Source organism: Pteropus medius, unplaced genomic scaffold (assembly GCF_902729225.1).
Source record: "Pteropus medius unplaced genomic scaffold, Ma_sr-lr_union100, whole genome shotgun sequence".
NCBI lineage: Eukaryota > Metazoa > Chordata > Mammalia > Chiroptera > Pteropodidae > Pteropus > Pteropus medius.
In genome coordinates, this window is record NW_024340849.1 from 19,691,967 (window position 1) to 19,701,335 (window position 9,369).

Genomic DNA, 9,369 nt, shown 5'->3' on the forward strand with positions numbered 1-9,369 from the left:
ACCTCTGCTGTGTCCTTTCTTGTTTGTCACCTTCTCAAAGCTCCAAAGCCTCCTCTCTGTCTCATTCATGATGTATTTGCACCACCTTGAACAGTACCTGACAAATAAGTGAGTCAAAGTCAGGCCAGTTCTTCTTCATTGGGACCGGGTTATTTCATCTAGAAAGGGGACATTTTCTCTGGCTGAAGGGTATACTGGACCCTCCTGGAAGGAGACAGGCAAGTGGGCAAGCCAGGGGAACTGCACAGCAGCCTCTTTCATTTGTCAGAGGAGAGGCCCTCCTTTGTGTCTGAGCCAGACCATGTGCCTGGCTGGAGTTGGGTCTAAGTGGCTTTGGACCCCCCATGCATGGTGGTGGTCCAACCTGTGGGGACAGAGAGGAGAACTTGTGACATCCCCAGAACTTGGCTTCTATTTCCCTGCCCCACACCTGGATTAACTCTCTTTTCCAAATGTTACCCCTTCTTCAAGACCCAGTCTGTGTCTATATTCTTGTCTGGGATGGATGCTCTCTCTTCTCTGACCTCCTGCCTTACTCACAGAATCAGCCACTCAGCAATAATCATAAGCTATCTTGTCCCATCTCTTCTCTTGGCTTGGATTTTTTTAAATTAATAAAGTTGATTTAGAAGAGCAGTTTTAGGTTCACAGCAAAACTGAGCAGAAAGTACAGAGAGTTCTCATGTACACCCTGTCCACCCACACGCACGGCCTCCCCCATTATCAACATCTCCCGCCACAGTGGTACATTTGTTACAACTGATGAACCTACACTGACACATCATAATCACTCAAAGTCCATAGTTTACATTAGGGTTCATTTTTGGTGTTGTATACTCTATGGGTTTGGACAAACGTATAATGACATGTATCCATCATTACAGTATCAAACAGAGTAGCTTCACTGACCTAAAAATCCTCTGTGCTCTGCGTACTCATTCCTCCCTCCCCCTAACTGTCGGCAACCACGGAGCTTTTTATTGTCTCTGTAGTTTTGCCTTTTCTAGGATGCCATATGGTTGGAATCGTGAAGTATGTAGCTTCTTTTATTTGTAATATGTGTCCAGGTTCTCTCTGTATCTTTTCATGACTTGAGAGCTCATTCCGCTTTAGCGCTGAATAATACTCCATTGTCTGAATGTACCATAGTTTATTTATCCATTCACCTACTGAAGGACGTCTTGTTTGCTCCAAGTTTTGGCAGTTATGAATAAAGCTGCTATAAACATCTGTGTGCAGTTTTTCATGTGGACCTAAGTTTTCAATTCAGTTGGGTAGATACTAAGGAGCATGATTATTGGATCAGATGCTAATAGCATGTTTAGTTTTGTAAGAAACTGCCGGATTGTCTTCCAAAGTGAGTGTGCCATTTTGCATTCCCACCAGCAGTGAATGAGAGTTCCTATTGCTCCACATCCTCACCAGCATTTGGTGTTGTCAGCGTTCTGGATTTTGGCCATTCTAATAGATGTGTAGTAATATCTCATTGTTGTTTTAATTTGCATTTCCCTGATGACATAGGGTGTGGCACATCTTTTCTTATTCTTACTTGTAATCTATATATCTTCTTTGATGAGGCATCTTTTCAGATCTGTTGCCTATTTTTAATCAGGTTGTTCATTTTCTTGTTGAGTCTTAAGAGTTCTTCGTGAATTTTAGATAATAGTCCTTTATCATATGTGACTTTAGCAATACTTTTTCTCAGTCTGTGGCTTGTCTTCCTGTTCCCTTGACATTGTCTTTTGCAGAGCAGAAAATTTTAATTTTAATGAAGTCCAGCTTACCAATTTTTTTTTTTTTTCATGGATCGTGCCTTTGGTGTTATAGCTAAAAAGTCATCATGATAACCAAGATCACCTAGGAGTTTTATAGTTTCACATTTCACATTTAGGTCTATGATCCATTTTGAGTTAAATTTGTAGAGCTTATATAAGGTCTGTGTCTAGATTTATTTTTTTACATGTGATTGTCTGGTTATTCCAGCTCCATTTGTTGAAAAGACTATCTTTTTTCCTTCTATTGCCTTTGTTCCTTTGCCAGAGATCAGTTGGCTATACTTATGTGGGTCTGTTTCCAGGCTCTTCATTCTGTTCCATCGATCTATTTGTCTATTTTTTCATCAGCATCACACTGTCTTGATTACTATGATTTTTACTGTAGTTTTATAGTAAAACAACAGTAAATTTTAATTCAGGTAGTGTCAGTTCTCCAACTTTGTCTTTTTCCTTCAATATTAAGTTGGCTATTCTGGGTCTTTTGCCTCTCCACACAAATTTAATAGATTTTTAAAAAACAGCTTAATTGAGATAAAATTCACATATCATGTAATTAATCCATTTAAAGCATATAATTCCGCGGTTTTTAATATATTCACAGAGTTTGCAACCATCACCACCAATTCCAGGAAATTTTCATCTCCTCCAAAAGACACACCTTACCCATTAGCATTCTCCCCTATTCAGCTCCTGGCAACCAATTAATCTACTTTCTATCTCTATAGATGTTTTGTTCTGGAAATTTTATGTAAATGGAATAATATAATATATAGTGTTTTGTGACTGACTTCTTTCACTTTGTATGTTTTCAAGTTTCATCCATATTACAGCATGTATCGGAACTTCGTTCCTTTTTATGGCTGAATAATATTCCACTGTATAAATATACCACATTTCATTTACCCATTCATTAGCTGATGGACGTCTATTTCCACGTTTGGCTATTTTGAATAATGCTGCTATGAATATCCATGTATAGCTTATGTGTGGACTTATACATTTATTTCTTTGGGGCATCTACCTGGGAGTAGAATTGCTTCATCATATGGTAGCTCTGCATTTACCCTTTTGAGGAACGGCCAGACTGTTTTTCAAAGTGGCTGCACCATTTTCATTTCTACTAGTAGTATATGAGGGCTCCAATTTCTCTGCATCCTTGCTAACATTTGTTATTAGCTGACTTCTTGATTCCAACCATCCTAATTGGTGTGAAGTGGTATCTCATTGTGGTTTTGATGTGCATTTCTCTGGTAGCTAATGAAATTGAACATCTTTTCATGTGCTTATTGGCCATTTGTGTATCTTCTTTGGAGAAATGTCTATTTAGAGCCTTTAGCCATGTTTTAAATGTTGGATTGTCTTTTAATTTTGAGTTCTAAGAGGACTTTATGTATTCTAGACATAAGACCCTTATCAGATATATGATTTGCAAATTTTTCTCCCATTCTGTGGGTTATCTTTTCACTTTCTTAATGATGTCCACTGAAGCAAAAAAATTTATTTTTGATGAAGTCCAATATTTTCTTTTGTCACATGCTTTTGATGTCGTATGACTTGGATTTTTAAATAAATTTTATTGTGAACTTTTGGTAACTTCGTGTCATGCTAACTCAACTAAGTATGTCGAGGGCAGAATCCACATGACATTCATTGTTGTACCTGCTCCAGTGTCTGGACTTGTTGACTTGATTTGGATCTGACTTGTACCTGGGGTCAGAATGCAAACACTCATCTCACAAAGGTTCTCAGACACCAGCTGCCTCTTTAGACTCTTTAGACTCTGCACCTTCTCGTTTTGAGCCTGAGGGCTGAGTCACAGATGCCAGCATGAACATCCATCACCTCCTTGGCATCGATGTTAAACGATATTGCACCCGATGAGAACCTTTTCTTTCTCTCTCTCTCTCTCTCTCTGTAATATCCATCTCTATATAAATATATCCAGGGGAATATATTCTATTTTGCCTTATGGGCAACAGCTGCTGTTTTTGCCAGGCTGTCATCTATTTAGTTGTTACTTTTTCAACTTTATTTTTAAACAGTATAACATGGAGTACAGCAACACTGAGCACAGGACAGATGGAGAACAAATCCAAATAACAGACTTCCAGGGCCACCCTAATATAAGTGACTGGGCTGGGGTGGAGGAATGAAACCAGATTGTCAGATTGCTCAAAGCAAACAAATATCAATAAATCACAAATCTAAGTGGGGAAAGGGAGAGCAAATAAGGAAGTGGCACACCTAAGCAGTCCTTGTGCCACCGGGAGTCTGGGAAGGGGGTGGATGAGCCCTAGTTGCCAGGGGCTGCCAGATCAGGCTGAGATGAAAAGAAGCCTGGACAAAGCCCTCCTGGGGCGGGTGACAAGTTCCACATTTAGGGGGTGGAGACGTTAAGGAGCCTGCAGGAGTGAAATGGAACATAAAGCCACATCTTATCTGGGTAAGGCTCTAGGCTCAGTGCCAGTTAATATAATCCCCCCACCCCTTTCTGTCCTGAGGAATAAGTAAAAGTTAGAGAGAAGTGAGTTTGCAGGTTAGGGTTTTTTGAATAGGAAGAAAAGAAAACTCATTTTATTAATTTTCTATAGAGCACCCAGCACTTGATACAAACCAGACAATATAGAGGCCTCCGTGGTCCCTGGTGGCTGCATCCGTGTACAGTCCCTGCAATGGCAGCTGCACTTGATGACCCCTCTCCAAAAGCCACTCTTGTTAACTTGTCTTTTCAAAGTGGACTAGGTGCTGGTGTAAGGTGCCTTTTTATCCTTGGCACTGACCCATGATGTGTTAACCTCTTTAATGAAATGCTGCTCTTTCTCCCCAGACTCCTGGGCACAGGGAAGGCCGCTCAAGGACAAACAGAACCCTCGGTTACACCCCGATGGGCCCTGCATTACTCTTTCCTGACTTCCCATTGCAGTCCTGTCCTCCCCACTCCCCACCCCTCCCCCCGTTTTGGTAAAATGCCCAAATCCTAAAGGTACACCTTAAAGAATTTTCACACAGGTAAACACTCTTGTATTCAAACTATGTTCATGTTATAGAACATTTCCAACTCTCCAGAAGGCTCCCTTCTGCCTCTTTTTAATCCGTACCCCGTCAAAAGTAATTGAGTAACCACTACGCTGATTTCTGTCACTATATAGTAGTTTTGCTGTTTTTGAACTCATATAAATGGAATCATGCCATATGCACTCCTTTGTATTTCATTTGGCATTATATTCATGAAATTTATCCATGTGGCGGTATATGCCAGAAGTTCATTCTTTTTCATTGCTGTATAGTATTTTCGGTGTGATTATACCACCATTTATTTACCCATTCTATTGTTGATGACATTCGGGTCACTTCTAGTTTGAGACTACTTTCAAAAAAGCCTCTGTGAACATTCTTATTGATGTCTTTTGGTGTACATAAGTACAATTTCTCTTGGGTATATACGTGAGTGAGATTATTGGGTTACATGTATAATTAGCTTTGATAGGGATCGCCAAGTACTTTATTGAAGTAGTTGTAGAGATGTACTTCCCTCCCAATAATTTAAGAGTTAATTTGCTCCAAATCCTCAACAACACTTGGTGTTTTATTTTAGCCATTCTGTTTGTTGTAGTGATATGTCACTGTGGTCTTATTTTTGCATTAGCATGATTTTATATGTTGATTGGCCATTTTGATATCTTCTTTTGTAAAGCGCCTATTCAAATATTTTCCCATTTTTAATTGGTCTGTCTGTCTTCTTATCTGTAGCTTTCTTTGTATATTCTGGACACCAGTCCTCAATCATGGATCTTCTCTCTGGCTTGCCATTTTACTCTCTTAGTGGTGTCTTTTGATTAACAGACATTCTGAATTTTAATAAAGTCTAATTTATCAGTCTTTTCATTTCTGGTTAGTGCTTTTCCTGTCCTCTTTGTCTACCCAGGGCCATGAAGATTTACTCTCCTGTGTTCTCTTTTAGCAGCTTTATTGTTTTACCTTTCATGTTTAGGTCTGTGATCCATTTCAAATTAATTTTTGTTTAGGGTGAGGTAGAGATCAAGGTTTATTTTTCAATACAGATATCCAATAGACTCAGTGTCATTCATTGTAAATATCATTCTTTCCTCACTGAATCGCAGTGGAGCCTTTGACATCAGTGACCCTATATGAATGTGCCTATTTCTGGACTCTATTCACTGGCTAACTGTTCATCCTTGCACCCATTCCACTCTGTATTGTTACTGAAAATGTAAAGTAATCATCCTGAAATCTGGTAGTGGAATTTCTCCAGCTTTGTTCTTCAATATTGTCTTTGCTATTCTAGGTCTTTTGCATTTTCGTGTAATTTCAAAGTCACTTGTCAGTTTTCACACACACATACACAAAGACATGTAGACACATCTGCTGGGATTATGATTGGACTTGCTTTGAATCTATAGATTGGAGAAAACAGACATCCACGAACGTAGTATCTCCATTTATTAAGCTTTTTATCTCAGCATTGTTTTATACTTCTCAGTATAGAGGTTGTGCTCATACTTTATTGCATTTATTTCTTAGATATTTAATTTTTTGGATGCTATTATAAGTGCTATTTAAATTTTTTTTCATTTTTCATTTGTTTGTTACTGGTCTATAGAAAATACAATTGATTTTTGTTTTTTGACCTTGTATCCAGCAACCTTGCGAAATTCATTTACTATTTCTAATCTCGTCTTAACCAAACAGTAAATTAACTGGGGGAGAACATCCCCTACCCTCTCCTGCAGAATTCTGTGCCTCAATACTCACTGAAAATCTTCCCACAGCAGGAGAAGGGGAAAGAGGGGTGTCCTGGGTGCCCTGGGGCCCTGATCATTGGTCTTTAGGCAGGCATAAACCCCCTCCAGTTTGCTTTCCACCCCACCCCCAAGCTGGGATGCCCTTTTATTGTTTATAGTCCCTTGCCACCATTAAAATGAGTACTTACCTTTTTGCTTAGTGGCTAAGACAAGTCACGCAGAGGCCAAATGAAAATCACCAGTGTTCTCAAAGGAGATGAAATTTACATGCACACCCCCGCCCTGCTGAGGGATCTTGGTTGGGTTTCTGTGTGGGGCTCTGGCGTGGGCTGGGCTGTGGTGGCAAGGAAAGGTGGCCCTGACACTGAGGAGTGGGTGTGTGGAGGTTAAGACCGTTCGCCAAATATTCACCAAGGTCCTACTCTGGGCAACACCTTGCTTGGTCCTCAAGTAGGGACACAGCAAGACATGCACATGGTCCTTGTCTTCTGGGATCATGCTGTAGATAAAGAGACAAGAGCCGAGCCACATGAAGAAGAAGGATCTCTAAACCAGAGTCAGGAGCCTCGGGTTCCAGTTCTGACTCTATCACCCAAGGACTCAAAGTCTCCCAACACGTGCCTTTCCACTCTGCATGAGCCTTGCTTCCTAGTGGAATTACGGCGGGGACTTAGTCATTCTTTACAGTGTCATTCAGCTCTGTCGTACCTTACACACAGTCCAGAAGGGAACATTCATGATCAGTGGTCAAATGAGCAGTGGAGATAGTAAGAGTGGTGTATATTTAGCTGGAAAGATCGGTACGGGTTGGAGATGGGGAAGGTTCATGGGGCAGATGGGCTTTGAGTGAAAGCCTGTCAGGGGAAGAGTTGGGTGGGCGGAGAGGAGGGGGCCAGTGCCCCAGTGTGGCCACTGTCTTTTTGGGGACCCTTTCCCCACTGGAGTCTGTGACTTGGTAGAATGGCCCGGTTGTAAATCAGGGATGGAAGGGACACAGAGCATGGGCACCTCGGAGAGAATGGGTGACGACCACAAGTTGAGCTCCCCCATCTACCAGGTAAGCAAGGGAGGCTTCACACTGAGGTTGACAGTTTGGGGCACCCTATTCAGGTTCAGAGACCCAGGTAAATGGTCGAGGAAGGTCTACAGCTATCACTGAAAAATCCCCAGAGAAATCTTGAGTGAAGGAGACCCCCCTCCTCAGAGGCTTTCCTCGTTTCAACTCTGTAATACAAAGGCCACTTGGGAGATGGTCCTTCATTTAACTTTTATGGAGCACTTCTCCTGTGGCCGGATGCTGGGGATATAAAGGTGAGTAAGACACAGCTCCTGCCTTCGGGAATGACTTACGGGATGGTGAGATGGGCGTGGTGGTGGAGCTAAGCACAGGACTCGAAGAAGACCCAGCCCAGATGGGGAGGTGGAGGGTGGCCATAGGCGAAAGTGAGTGATGGTTGGGGACTAATGTCAAGGCCTTGGTGGGGGGACAAGTCCAGGAGCATAGGTGGGAAGACAGTGGTGAAGTCAGTCTGGAGATTCCTTCAGAGGTGGGGAAGGCAGCCATGCTCCTGAACCCTGCCCCCTGCCACGGGTGTCAGGTGCTATGGAAAACTCTTGGCTGAGTGAGCACCCTTTGCCTCCTGGGGGTAGGGAGCTGCATGTGAGAGGGTAGCAGCAAGTCATCTTCCCACTTCTGCCCAGGACGTGCCAATGTCAACAGTGTGGGCAGTGTCCGAGCTGCCCTCTGTCCTCCCACAGGCTGTGTGCGACAGGGCAGGGCAGGGCAGGGTAGGGCGGGTGGGTGGGGAAGCAGTGACAAAGGGCTTCCTGACACACACACACCCTACCCTTGGCAGGGATCTGAGAACAAGGGCGGGCCTGGGAGAGGTAGCTGTGGTAGCATCAACACCCACCCCCTCAGCCCACTGCCACCTAAGGCCCTGCCAAGCTGAGCTCATCTTGCCTGCCTCATTTCCATCTTCTCCAGCCTGGCTGGGGTCTTCTTCTCTGCCGCCTGCCCCCACTCCAACTGTCTCTATCGGTTTGCCTTCTCTCACCTAGAATGCCCCAATTTATCCCCCTCTGTCTCTCAATCCCACCCACCCCTTGAGATCGGGTTCCAATCCTTCTCGGCTTCCCTAGGCCCCGGCAACCCCTATTGTCACTGCATAGGTGGATCCCCCAGATTCCAGCCTGTGTACTTGGCTTTGGGCTGCCTCTGTGCACATATCCGTTGCCCCCAAGAAACTGCAAGGCCATGGGAGGCAGAGTGTCTGGCTTCTTCCCCAGCTCCTGCACCATGCCCGATGCATAAAGGGGCCGTAAATATCACCTAGAGATCTAGTGTACGAAGGAAGCACAGTGGTCCAGCCCAGTGGTATCACCCAGGTATGAATTCTAACCAGAAGGGACCCTCGATGAGCCACTTCCCTCTGGAATAGGGAGGCCATCAAATCATAAAGGAAGATGGCAGGCTGGAGGCTGAGGGAGCTGCACACAGCCATGAAGGGTGGAGAATACAGAGAGTCCAGGTGACAAGTGGCTATGCCTTGGATTCATGCAGCAACCTGGGCTTTTTCCAGAGAAAAATAGAACAAAAGCTGCTGGGAATTGTGGTGTAAGAGAGAGACTCTGGGATTAGAAAGAGCCGTCTTTTATTTATGCAGCCAGGTGGCGAGGACACAGGTGTTTGTTATTTGATTTTTGTGCCTTTTTGTATGTCTGGAATATTTCATAACAAATTTTAAAAGAAAGGGGTGTCTGAGCCTGAGACAAAGGAAGCGGCTCTGAAAAAGATAGAAGGAAGAGGCCCGAGGAAGGGCAGGACACCT

At 43.3% G+C, this 9,369-nt stretch overlaps 1 protein-coding gene across 3 annotated transcripts in view; it reads left to right on the forward strand.

Annotated features, from left to right (window-relative positions):
• Nucleotides 1-9,369, forward strand: part of ZBTB7C (zinc finger and BTB domain containing 7C) — a 320,272-nt gene that overhangs the window by 160,288 nt on the left and 150,615 nt on the right. The window lies entirely within an intron of this gene.